Here is a 14364-nt window from a genome sequence, read left to right on the forward strand (position 1 = left end):
CTGGACACGAACTCGTGTTGGAATGTATCTAAATATATGTGGGTCCGAGTCGTTTACCGGCCGGTAATAGTAGGAGTCGATGCAGGTTTAGCTAGCTGATTAGGCAAGCTTGTCATGCTAGGAGTACACGGCAGTACGACATCAAGTGGAATTCAAGAAGCAACCACCGCCCCCGGCCTACGCGGATATATATGAAGAAGAGAAGGAACCCAAAATCCCCAACTCTTGACGGAACCATGTCCAACATCCACAGCTTCGCAACTCCTCCACCAGCTCCGGCCACCAGCAACTCCCGCTATCCCGGCTGGGTCCTCCTCAGCTCGACGGTCTTAGTCAGCGATGTCCAGAACGAAACCACGGCGGGAACCTTGACTAGGGCGGGCCTCCCCATCCAGGCATCCTTCGTGTTCGCCCATCCGCCGCGCCTCTCCCACTTCTGCGTCTACTGCCTCAACAGCTACGCGATCTCGTTCGTCAACGCGCCCAGCGTCGTTTGCTCCGTGGAGGACACGGCCCTCATCAAAGTCATGATCACCGCTAAAGACTCGCCGCACTACTTCCTCTACCGGACCAGAGGGCCCAGCGGCGGGCCGTCGCTCGACCTGCTCCCAGACATCCGTCAGTACTCTAAAACAGAGCGTCTGTTCCCATCCCTCGGTTTCGTCACCCATGGCAACGGCAAGCAATTCGTCATGGCAGCTCTCAGTTACGGACCAAAGCATGGGCAGTACAATCTCCACACCATCATCGCTTCCCAGCCGCATGCTACATGGACTAAGAAGCTGTTGAAGGTGGAGATTCCAAACGGCCATACCGCGAAATCGGTAACGGTTCAACCAACAAAGCTGATCGCTCTTGGAGGCGGGCTGCTTGGCTGGGTTAATCTCTGGAAGGGCATTGTGATCTGCGACGTGCTCGATCCTCGAGCGGCGACGGCGGCTTTCGCCCCTATGCCCAAGCTGCTGCCCAGCAACAGCGAACTCTTCGGCAACCAGTATTCGGCACGGTCGATTCGCGACGTCGCCTTCAGTTGTGGTTACATCAGGTGTGTCGAGTTTGAGGAACTGGTAGAACTCAGACCCACGGCTATACCAGCTGTTGTTGATCCCTGGGACATGGATGAACTCCTGGACTCGGAACTGGCCGTCAGTCCACCCGAGGAGGAGGAGGAGGAAGTATATGATGTCGTTGGTTGGAGACTCGTAACATGGTATAGGGAACTGAGTTGGAACAGGTGGCGCAAGGGGAGCCTGGTTCACTCCGATGAGCTTGGTACTGTGTCCTTGCCGCAGCTAGGAGGTGGTGCTGCTCTAAATGTGACATTCAAGAACCTGAAAACAGCTTCTCCCACTCTGCATGCCGATGCTGATGTTGTTTACCTCATGTCCCTGCTGGACGAGAATGACCAAACAACATGGATTGTCACCGTTGACACTATGACGAAGTCACTTGGAGAGGTTATGCCGTTTTCTGCAGAGCCCTCAAGAATTTACGATCCATCATTCATTCCATGTGTGCTGACCAAATATCTGGATACTAAATCAGGTAATCATACTGTCACTTGTTTATCATATGACACTCATATAAATGTTTTTTCTTTCTTTTCTTGGTTTAGTATGATGAGTGGTAATGAATCTAATGGATTTCTGCTCTCCGTGCATTAGATGGAGCTTGGAGAGGCAAGTGAAATGCTTCCCATGTCCCACTTTCACCAAACTTCAGCGAGTCGAAGAAGCAGCGGCAGGCAGAACTAGAAGAGCAGCAACCAGTACCGCGCCTTCTGCAGCACTCATCAGATAATAGTTAGTAGCATTGGCCAAGTTTTAAATGTAAAACTTGAAATAGCTGTCGTATAAACAGTTCTCTTAGGCATGATACGTTATTGAATGCTCCCTACATTATTGCATTCCTACCTTTCACAAGCAGAACTAGAAGAGCAGCAACCAGTACTGCGCCTCCTGCAGCACTCATCAGATAATAGTTAGTAGCATTCACCAAGTGTTAGATGTAGTACTTGAAATAGCAGTTGTATAAACGGTTCTATTAGACATGATACTTGATTGAATGCTCCCTGCATTACTACAATCTAACTATCTAAGGCGGACCTACTAGTCATATGTATAATTTAATCTTCTGATTTTAGCCTGCCATGTAATTTTCAGGGCGATGATTTTCCTTTTAACTTGTGCAGCGGCAGGATGAAGCCAGTCAACTCTGCACGCTATGTCTGAAGCCTAAAGTGTTATGGTATATGGCGTATGGAGAAATTATGAACTTAAATAATAGAAGAGTGGTCGTAGGTGAGCCCACCCGCGTATCAAAGAGAATGAGGTCTAGCACTCCGAAATACCATCGAGAAAGAGCAATAGAACAAGGTTAGAATAAGATCTCCAAAATGGGTAGGACAACCAAAGGCAATTCAATGGATAATCGGTATACTTAGTGCGTAGGCAGGCCCAACGGTATCCAATCAATGTAGTCGGCAGAACAAAGGAAACAGGAATGAGAGATAAGAAACAAATCTAAGTACCGAGAGGAAAATAGAGCTATGCGGTCATGTTGGTCCTCGAATATGGTTATGATCTAAAATGACATTGCACTTACCCTATGATTTTTATGCAAGTCATGTGGGAGGAAATGCTTGGAGTGTAGGACTGTGTCCTATATTAATCCTATATTAATCGTAACATGAGGCTTTTCTTAGAGCACCCACGTATTTCATTAGTAAAAAATCAAGTTATGTTTGGAAACTAAAAGACAAACTAAGACAAAATGCTAGGCCTGAATAATTTACAGATAGAACCCTAAAGGATAGAAAAATATATATAGAACCATCTCTAGAGTATCCCGCACTCGCCAAATCTGGCGGTCACCGCCAAAATCCAACACCGCCTAGACACACGTTGGAAAAGCACCAAGCCTCCGCCATTGCCAAATCCAAAGAAGCACCATCGTCGCCGAGTCTTTTTGAGTCGATGGTTGCAACCAGCGAGGCACATGTTGTTGTGGCACGTCGACCGGGGGTTGATCTGTGTTACCTTGGATCAGGGAACAACGCCAGATCCACCACTTACGAACCAACATCTTTGCTCGAGAGCATCCATCTTGATCCGGCGCCCAACACCACCATGGATAAAGACAAAGACACGCCGAGAAATTGACCTTGCCAGATCTGAATAACAATGAGAAGACCAAACTACACGTTGCATCAACTCCGAGACGCCGTGAAGGTCGCTGCCAATGTGGGAATAGAGTTGAGGCAGATTTATTTTCTCGGGCGCCGCTCCTACCACCCCAACAATGCACGATAGCAGAAAAATCCTTACCTTGGAGGGATGAAGCCCCCCCCCCCTCCTGTCGCCCTTTCGATGCACGTAGCATGTTTGCCGGAATGTCGGACGAGACGCTAATGTAGCAGATGATCGCATCCGGCACCACGTCGATGGTCCCCGGCCCTAGCTTCTTCACCCAGGAACACACCTAGTCGTCGCCGAGTCTGCCGATGCCGATGTTGTTTACCTCGTGTCCATGCTGGGCGAGAATGACCAAACAACATGGATTGTCACAATTGACACTAGGACGAAGTCACTTGGAGAGGTTGTGTCGTTTTCTGCAGATCGAGCCCTCGAGAATTTACGATCCATCATTCATTCCATGTGTGCTGACCAAATATCTTGATGCTAAATCAGGTAATCATACTGTCACTTGTTTAACATATGACACTCAAATGAGCATTGTTACCTGAAACATAGATTATGCTCTGGCCTGGCATCGATAGTCTGAACCGTCTGGCCCATTCATCAGTTGTGGTGTCTGACAGTAATAGTTAAGACCTGAATCAAAATAGACATTTTTTGTGCGTATTTTTGGAATTGCATCGATCAGGAATGGTTGGGTATGATTAAAGGTGATTAACTTTAGCCCTTGTGTTTTAAATCAGTATGATCAATCAGCTGGTAAATATTTCTTCTAATATGGGGCCAAATTCAGACGGGTAGTTTCTATGACATTATTGCTGTTATATCTACAGAGTAGTGAGTGGTCATGAATCTAATGGATTTCAGCTCTATGTGCAATAGATGGAGCTCGGGGAGGCACGCGAAATGCTTCTCATGTCCCACCTTCACGAAACTTCAGCAAGTCAAAGAAGCAGCGGCAGGCATAACTAGAAGAGTATCAACCAGTACCGCACCTCCTGCAGCACTCATCTCATGTCCTTTAGTACTTAGTAGCATTCACCATGTTTCAGATGTAGACTTGAAATAGCTGTCATGTAAACAGTTCTCTTAGGCATGATACTTGATTGAATGGTCCCTGCATTATTGCAATCTTAGACAGACCTATTAGCTTGTGTATAATTCAGTCTTCTGATTTTAGTTTGTCATGTAATTTTCAGGTTAATAGTTTACCTTTTCACTTGTGCAGTGGCAGGGCCCATTACCCTTCAACCGGATTATTCTATTCCAATTCTAGATAGATAAAAAACTAAAGGAGAATAGACGGATTGCCCTAGAATCACAACTACATAGAGGGTCTCTGATGCCAATCAACTCTGCACGGTATGTCAGAAGCCTAAAGTGTTGATGGTATATGGAGTATATGTGGTCATGTTGGTCTTCGAACATGGTTATAGTATAAAATGACATTGTACTTACCCTATGGTTTTTATGCAAGTCATGTGTGTGTGTGTGTGTGTGCACCTTAGCGCCCCATGTTTTTTTTATACAAATCGCAAGGTTTGTTAACGAGCGGTATTTCATTAAATGATTTAACTTTTTTATGTGATTTGTCCACTAGACTGATTGGTACACACATATTTTTGAATGTTGGAGATCCTCGGCTTACCTAAATTAATGGTTTTAGGCTTCCCATTTACATGAGTGATAATTCTGTGTCGGTGTTGCGAGGTGTTCTTTAGACATGGAGTAACTAGAAGACACGATGACGGCCTGCGTGCCGGGCATAGGGGAATCACCACTCTTGGTTAAAAGCTTAGAATGCCATGTGTAAACACTTGGGGAAACAATGTTGCACAAGCTATTTGCAACTTAAACCGGGTACATTTTGACGTCTATACCATGAGATTGTCTTTCACATGAGAAGATATCCCAAAATATACATTGAAATGAGCTACTTAACCTTCACAAATTATATATACAACCTTGTTACCCAAGAGGCACATATAAACCTATTGATTAATGAGATGCTTTAATAAACTATATTATGGAAAACATTGCGATGTAATATAAGTTTTTCTTAAACTAATCAAAGATAATTAATAAAATGAAAAGATAACGACAAGATACAATCTAAACTTAGGACAGGGACATGTATCTCTACTAATCAATATTATATTTGTATCTAATAAAATATGTATCCTGCTTATATCGGAGTGTGATTGTATTGCCAGATGTGCTAGTTGAACATAAAACTTAAAATAGTATCAAATGACATATGAGAACAAAAGGACATGCAATTAGTGTCAAGATGAGTTTTTTTTTGAAGTAAACATGTTCATTATAAATAAGCGAAATTTTAATGTACATTGGGAGTAGGAAGTAGTTGTCGCATTGAGCTTGACATAGATGGCTTTGAAATTTGGATCATCTCGAAAATTAAAAAACGACAAGTTGGGCTACATGTAACCAGATGACTTGCGTGGATATGGAAACCACCGCCTTGTTGTGTGGAAGAAATTTGGATGATCGTGAGTTGTCTAGTGCTAGCAGTAGCGCTTTTCACCTCGCAGTACAACTCACTTAACTCCATCAACATTATCATATCAGTGTCTGCCGCAGCATACCATCCCGTTTGAGGAATTTCCAGACAGTTTTGTATGAGTACAGCATCAATATCATCCATAAACCTCTTAAATATTAAATTATGCGAGTCACTCCTATGTTCCATCGTCAAAAACCTGAATGTTCATCGCAATGTTCTATGATAAAATCCCTTTGGTTTGGAGTCCATGATCTTCATGACCATATTCATAAACACAAAAGCATTTTACAACAAAATCCTGCGAATTTCCTCATAGTTGACGCACAAATTGCTTATCCCAATCAAGGCCTACACTTGGCGATGAGTAAATGGTTCTCCGGCGAAATATTCGATGGGACGTAACTTACAAGGTCTGCATCTAGACCCTTGGATCTAAGCCATAGCAGCCTCCCGGTGTCAATAATATCTTTACACATAAACCCCAGAGGCATACATACTCACTTTCTAAACAACCCAGATAACGGTGGGTCTCACAAATGAAGCATCTAACAAATTAAAAATTTCCCAAAACAAAATTTACTTATCAGCCCAAACAAATTACCAGCTATACATAATCAATATTCATCCCATTAAGTTGTTTATTTGATCCATTCCCTTCCTGGTGTTTCATATAGAGTTAGACGAGAGAGAAAAAATTAATACTATGCAATATGGTTTAATCAATTGATTTGCATTTGCCAATATGACGGGAAGAATTACGTACATCTCCGCACAATGCAAACCACGGATCTCCGACTATGACAGTGCTGTTTTAGGTTGAGTTGTATAACTAGGATTTTTCTTGTGTTTGCTATTTTTGGGTAGGAGAAGGGATGAAGGAATCAAGAGGTCAAGTAACTAGGCTGCAACCTCTTGAGCTGAGGTCATGGTTTCCCCATGTCCAATCTCCACCCTATGTTCAAAGTTAGAGGCTTGCTCCAGTACAACCCCCTCCTCAAACTCGAAAAACCCAACACGTATTGTTTAGGCCCCATGTCCAAACCCAAATCCAAAAGTCAGTATTCCCACGTATAGGCATACAGTCACCGCAAGACAGTCCGATGAGTACCGTAAGGCAGTTCGGCGCTGCAAGATAGTCCGGCGCGAGCACCGCAAGACAGTCCGGTGCAAGCACCACAACACAGTCTGGCGAAATTTTGGCAAAAAAAATCACCTGCTCCAACGAATTGCTAGAAAAGACTACCTACGAGAATAATTGTCAAAAGAGACCACCTTACCGTGGCGGCAGCGCCGGCCAAGCGACGTGTGGCATCTTGTCGCCGTAGCCTGTGGCGGCAGGCCTGCCGCCGTCAGCACTGGCGGCACGTTAGCCGGCCGGCAGTGGAGCTGGTGGGCCATGCCGCCAAGGCAAGAGGCGGCACCCTGCCGTGGCTCCGTCCGTGGCCAATCACTCGCTCGCTCGCTGATTCATGCGCGAACTGTTATAGCAGGTCCATGACCGCATGTACCATGAGAAAGCAAAGAACTCTTCATCAAGCGCGAGCATGCGCGTACAGTGCAGCCACATAGACTCAAAATCGCTGCAGCGTGGTCTTCCAAGCCGGAGGCAATCATTCACGCGCGCGTCGGCTGAGGTGCGCTGACGAGCTGTAGGACCAACAGGGGGTGCCGCTCCAGGCGGTGGCGGCAAGGCCCACAGCCTGGACGGCAGCTAACGCCACGACGACGACAACCTGACGCGCCACCCGGGAGAGTGGCGGCAGGCCCTGCCGCCACGGGCAATGGCGGCAACCACCACGTGTTGCCTGACACACACTGCCGCCACCGAAAGGTGGTTCTTTTTGACAATTTTTTTTGCAAGTGGTCTTTTATGGCAATTCGTTGAGATAGGTGGTCCTTTTTATCAAAAATTCCAGTCTGGCTAGTCTCTTTCCCAACGCGATGGACAGTCCATCCGAATTGCACCGTACTGTCCGGGGCGGACTGTCCGGCCGTTCATCGCGTCAACACGCCGCCATCTAGCTTGCACGCCTCCCGAACCATACCGGTACGGTCCTACGAGGTATTGCCGAGGCTCGTGTCGCCAAGCGCCACCTCACAGTGCCTCGTGGCTGCCCATCACCACCTTGTCGCCCCTCCCGCCAGGCGGCCACGACCGCCACCGCGCGAACGAATCGCCACCAATAATCCACATACGTACATAATTGTATACATACATATGCGGCATATTCATACAATTAAGTTGGGTCATACGGGTTTTGTATAGAGTTAGGTATACAAGTTTAATATTAAACGAAGGGGTATCAAGCGATCTTAACCGTTTTTTATTTAAGTTTGCTCCGAGTTTAGGGGAGAGGTTGTACCTGAGCAAACGCCTCAAAGTTAATGATTTTGTCCTATTGGTGTGCAATGGGATAGTTTTGAAGTGAATATTGTGCCTTTTCAATCGAGTGGCCAGCACGCATGTTTATTTTGGAACTGTGGAACTTGGTGTTGTGATGATGTAGCAACTTGTTTATGATTGAGTGGACACTAGTTGGTGTCAGTTAACTAGGTGTCGCTGCTGCTAGAGGCTGGCTGGCACACTGTCTTGATAGATATCAAGTTGTAGCTGCTGGGTGTCCCAAGTAGTAGTAGATGTGAAGGTTGCAGCAATGTTAACCACATGTGTCTTAGTGGTCATCAAGTTTACAAGTGTTGCTTCTTGCTGGTTGTTTTTGAATCTGAATGTAGGCGGTATGTGTGTGTGTGCGCAGTACGTCGCAGTAATGGTCAGCGCCAGTCATGTTGGATTTTCGTAATATGGTCTGAATGCAATATCTTTTTTGTGTATTGTTATGAACAGGCTATGGGATTGTTGTCGTGACACCGGATAGAGGAGGATGTCGCGGCCTCGCCGACAGGGTTCTGGGAATGCTTTTGGAGAAGACCGGCCGCTTTTCATCTGACAACATTTGACGTTAATGTGCTGAAAACAGTACGGCATTTCTAAAACTTTTAACTTTTCTGAGTGGATGGATATGTATTTGATAAATTGATCTTAACTAGTTCGTGTGTCCTCTGTCGAGAAATATGGATAGGTTTTTGTTTCTAGGCTGTAAAAGATTAAAAAAACCCTGAACAACTTTGTACAAAAATAAAAAATAAATAGATAAGCTTTTGACAGCAGTGTTAAACATATACTCTCATTTGCATGATGGTTTTTTTCTCTCCTAGAGCGTATTTGTGCGAGAGAGAGAGAGAGAGAGAGAGAGAGAGAGAGGGAGAGAGAGGGAGGGAGGGAGGGAGGGAGGGAGGGAGAGGGAGGGAGGGAGGGAGGGAGGGAGAGAAGTCTAGCTATCTTTTGTTTACTAGATGACCGGTTGCGCTATCGCGCAAATGGCAGAATTAAATTAGAATTTAACTTATAAGTTTTAGTTTATTATAGTATTAAGAAAACCTCAATGTCAGCAAACATTTATCAAGCAAAGTAACAGAACATATGTCGATTTTATATACATACATTCAAACATTTCTCTTACTCAGTAAATAGTAGTGGCAGCAAAGGTATTTTGGTAAAGACTAATTTAAATATAATGCTATATTTTTATTTACATGTAAATAGACTCGATCTTTTTATTTGCAAAGGAAGATGACCCATTCCGCCCTGGCGCAAACACTAAAGCCATACATATTGAAATCATAAGCCTTGTCTTACAAATAGTAACATGTGACACATATATACACGACTGCAGCACCACAACAACATATTCACGGTATAAATGAAAGTATTTGTAAGGAGTTTACATGTATCCGGAATCAACACTATCAATTACCAATACGCCACTGCAGTGCCACAACAATATATTCCTATTAATAAACCATGATGATGCTCGCAATATCACCTCAAGTAGTGGATCACTCAAGCAGCTCTGCTTCAGCTTCAAGCTCAAGCCCTTTGCGATGTCGTCGTAGTCCTCCCAATGATAGAGCATAGGTGGATGTAGTGAGTAACCAGAGATGATAAAAAGGAAAGGCACAAAATAAATAGGGTTCAAAACGTTAACCTAGGTGCCCAGAAAGCCTGTTTGGTCTTCTCGGTTAAAGGCAACTACCTCTCCAGGAACCCCAGGAACTGAAACAACGTAGACAACGATGATCATGTTAGCCTCTGAAGAAATTTGTGCAGTTTCCCAAGCAATTTACGAGGAATTGGATAACCTGGTCGGTGCGGTCTTGGGCGATGACACTATGGAAATTGGCATCCTCGAGCATCTGGGATCATGTGCAAACAGATGTTAGAATGGTTCACCACTTTAGAAACAAATCTTTCAGGTTTCATGAAAATTTTACTGCAAACATAGAAGCAAAATTTCCGTAGGTTGAATCATGAAGGTCATAGCCTCTCTGCTGGATGTATGTAGCAAAATCCTCTGATGGCTCCCCAGCTTTCCTGCGGTAGTCACTGGTCAGGACTATGCCCCCAGGATACATCATGCCGGTTTTAGATATTCGATATCCCATCAACCTAAGCACAAATAAAATATAGATCAGGTTGTATAGAACAAGTAACTCAGACAATGAAATGATTTCCTTCAAGAAAAGGCAAATAAACATTCTATAGCAGCAAAGCTTGATTTAACTCCTAGACTACAAATTACAGCTCAAAACGGAGACGAAAAGATTCCAAACAGAGAAGCACAGCGGTGCTCCGTTTTCCATCAACATATAGAAGAAAAATATGACCTATCTGACCTGAACATCCAAAACCACAAAAATTGAAATAAATTTTAAGTTGAAGATCACCGTGAATCCAAAGCTTTTCTAATACCGAGCCCGAAGAAAGTAACCAGTCTGTCGTTACATTGGAAACTATGGCTCTCTTTCAGAATACTTGCTAGGATATTACTATTGCACAAACAACTTTTGAAGGCATATATTACCTGATGGATCAAGGGGGTGTTACACTGTTACCTTAGCTAACCGTACCAAATAAATGGATGTGCAGTAAACAAGAAAAATGCTAGAGACAATAGAAAAGTGATTCACCTCATATTTTTCATCGCGCTATAGCCTTGTAGGTTTGTCTCAACTTCAAGATGAGTAACTCAATTGACCCTGAGAACCAAAACATTGGCAGCTGAATTTTTGGGTGGTATTGCCAACTATTCTTTTTGGTTTCCTCGTAGAAACAAGGATCAGTTAGTAAATAGGTAAGACTGCTTTGGAGTGGAAATATGGTTTAGAAGGCAGTGACATGGTCATGTGACGGATAAACGAGATGATTTATTGGCAACAGATGAAAAATACAACCAACTATCCAAAATAAATATACTGTAAGCTTCTAGAAAGTACTGGGAATCACAATAGCACCAAGGCAGCAGCAAGCTGTTAACCCCAAGCAACGAAAAAACCTAAGAAGTTTGAGCTTTCTATCAACAACCGTGGCAATTGTTTTTCCTGAGCACTAAATCACCATATGGGAGCCATCATCATAGCATTTTTAAATTTAACTCTGATAATATATGGCATTTGTTTTTCCTGAACACGAAATCACCATATGGTTCCTAATAATGCCCTGGTCGCTCTTTAAAACCTTTCCCCTTACAAACCAAAGTCCCAACAAAAAGAAAAATAAAGTGACTATAACGATCATAAAAAGGAGGCATATCATATCTCGCATCTATACTTTACCTGGAAAATAACAACTATCCGCTGAATATAGCTACTACTACGTGCTGCTACCTTAGGCTCAGCAGGTTCAGCATTTTCACCCTAGCATTAGCACATTCAAGTGCAACCAAGTATTTTCACCCTAGGTTGGTCAGTCAACCATTCCTAGAATATGGTAAACTCGACCAAATGCATGTTTTTATATGGTCTAAATGAGAATTGAGCATATACTAACATCACTTTTTTAATTCTACTACACTGTAACATTAGAACACAAGAAGAATTGAGCAGATGGAAAAATTAACAACGATTGAAAATACTAACCTGTTAACGACAAATAACAAAAGCTAGAATAAGCGAAATAAACCGTGACCAGAGAGAGTTTGGTTCGAGATTTTTAGCCCCTTAACTGATACTACCGGAACCAGAAATTATTAGAAATATTTGCTCGTTAAAATTTAAGGTTGTATGAAATTTTAGCAGATTAAATACTCGTTAAATGCAGTGGATAATCACCATTAGCGCAATGGACAAGAACTCATGATGAAGCAGGCAATTGGCTAGCTAAAAGAATTATAGAAAAAAATGATCAATCACTAACCTAGCAAACATATATCCAAGCAAAGAAGGTAAGGAACCTGATGGTATTGGCATCTTGCCTCTGGGGCCAGTGTGCACAAGTTGGCACAATCAATACAATGCATAAACTCTGGTTTATGCTACTGAATGCAATATATCATGGTAGCTATATAATTTTCCTAACTTCAGTCAGAAAAACAAGTTAAACGAGATGTGGATGAACATCCTAGACCTGGATGCAAAAAGGAAAATTAGGCAAGCCAATTAACAAGAACATGGCATGGAGGGCAACGAACACAGTAAGCCAGCGCGAAAGAGAGGAGAGAAGAACGACGAACCAACCTCAACCGTACGCATGCACGACAGGAAACTCCGCAGGCAGAGAAGAACGCTGAACCAACGGTGGTCAGGCCCAGGGCGGCTCCCCAGGGTCACAATTTCTGTAGTTTGACCAATTCCTTTTATCATTCCAAATTTCCAAAGATGCGCTGGGGCCAGATGCAGCCGGTGCTGCTCGCCATGGAGGCACAAAGATAATCGCTTCTCATAACCTAAAAAGGCACCTTATCAGCTTGCAACATATATGGTTGGTAGCTCATAGAAGAATAAACACCAAAAAATACATATCACCCTTAGTTCATAGTCATTGCATGACCCCCTTTGCAGCCTTAATTTATATCGGATTAATGAGTAATTTAGAACACTTGAAATAAATAAACCACATTTTTTCAAATCACCATGCATTCATATAATCTGTTTCTTTAATTAAATAAAGAAAATCACCAATTTCTTCAACATCCTTTGTAGCATACTGACATCAAAGTCCACCCCCTCTGTAGCAGCCTGCCGAACAGAAATCCATAAGAGAATTAGGGAGGCTAACACCAAATGGCACATAAAAATCCACTACTCTAAATTTTTATTTATTATTATAGTTAGCCAACATGGAAAATGGAAACACAACGGAATAACTAATTCGAACACGGAAAAGAGATAATTTAATCATTAGAGGCAAATACAGAAAACATGTTGATCTTGTAGGATTCTATTTCTCTGCTGAAAATATTTATGGAGTACAATAAGTATAGTGTGTCATGCTGACATCAAAGTCCACCCCCTCTGTAATGTCGCACCATTTACATGTCAAGTTAGTTGTAAAATTTTATTTAACAACAATGTTAAACCCTTGAGCAACAACAGAATGTATGTCTGACTAAAAGCATAAGGATCTTAGTGCAGTTTTTCTGAAAAGAGAATGTAATAAAATATATTAATGCCACTGTATGCAATCCTACCGTAAAATGGTACGGAAAATTAGAGACAGTAAATATGAAGCAACTCCTACGTAATATTCTACTTGCTTTCTCTTGTAAAGTAGACCATGAAACTAATATTCTACCCACCTACACATTAAGCAACTCTCACCTAATATTATGACTGCTACCCAATTGCTTCAGACCCACTCCACGAACTGCTCCTTCCAGAGTAAACAGTCAAGCTGGATGCAAGAAGGAACACACAATATACTGTTTTCCCACAATTCATGATAACATGAAAGCACCGCAACTGAAGATTAAACAAGCTGCTGATATTTTGTAGAATACAGAACCCAACGATTGCCAACACCTTGTGGCCCACTAAAATTATCACCATATATATGCAGATATTGAACTGAAGAAAATTTAGTGGATGGAGTAGAGTAACAGTTGAAGTGGCGAACTGCTGCTGTCTTTGCTCGGGTTGTAGAGGTCACGGAGCCTCAACATCATCTGTGCGCACAGCCTAGATACGTCTGATGTGTGGACCTCCGCCGCCCCATAGCCGCATCACACAACCCCTCACGAACAGCGGGAATCCCCATGAATTTTTGCTTGTCAATGCGCCATCTCATCAAGCTCGTCGATGCACCGTCGCGATCGCCATCGCTGATCTTGAGGATCTATTATGGCAGCAAAACCAGCATGTATATTAACACTGGAAAATTACTGAAGAAGGGATATCCGCTATTTTTTAGAAGAATAAAAGTGCAACAGAACAATTGATACAAAGGTATAGTCAAGCATACCCCAAACCCCACCTTCTTATGTGCCTATCTTGGCGTAATTGTCCATTTCATTGCGGACCCCTTGACAAAATTACGGTGAAGAGAGCTATATCTTACTTAATTTGTGGATGGTGCCTGAATAACCTCCAGCGCCAACTGAGCGCCAAAATGCTGCAGCTCACTACCCTGAAGTAGGACAACCTCGATCTGAACATTTTGAAGTCGGGTAATTAGGCCAACACATAAAACGAAAACCATTAAATGGGTTTAGAAACGTTGGTTAAAAAATGTGGGTAAAATTTACAATAAGGGTTAAATGGTAGTCTGAAATATATATTAAGATCTGCAGTTAACAGAAAGTGTCAAAC

The 14364-nt window shown here is 43.0% G+C and overlaps 1 long non-coding RNA gene across 1 annotated transcript; it reads right to left on the reverse strand.

The window, feature by feature from the left end:
- Positions 1 to 12594: 12594 nt before the first annotated feature.
- LOC124681770 lies at positions 12595 to 13411 on the reverse strand. Its single transcript, XR_006996013.1, has 2 exons — positions 13378 to 13411; positions 12595 to 12795 (listed from the first exon to the last, which is right to left on the reverse strand). It is a non-coding gene; the product is annotated as an uncharacterized LOC124681770 (long non-coding RNA).
- Between the last annotated feature and the right edge of the window lie 953 nt (positions 13412 to 14364).

Source organism: Lolium rigidum, unplaced genomic scaffold (assembly GCF_022539505.1).
Source record: "Lolium rigidum isolate FL_2022 unplaced genomic scaffold, APGP_CSIRO_Lrig_0.1 contig_5526_1, whole genome shotgun sequence".
NCBI lineage: Eukaryota > Viridiplantae > Streptophyta > Magnoliopsida > Poales > Poaceae > Lolium > Lolium rigidum.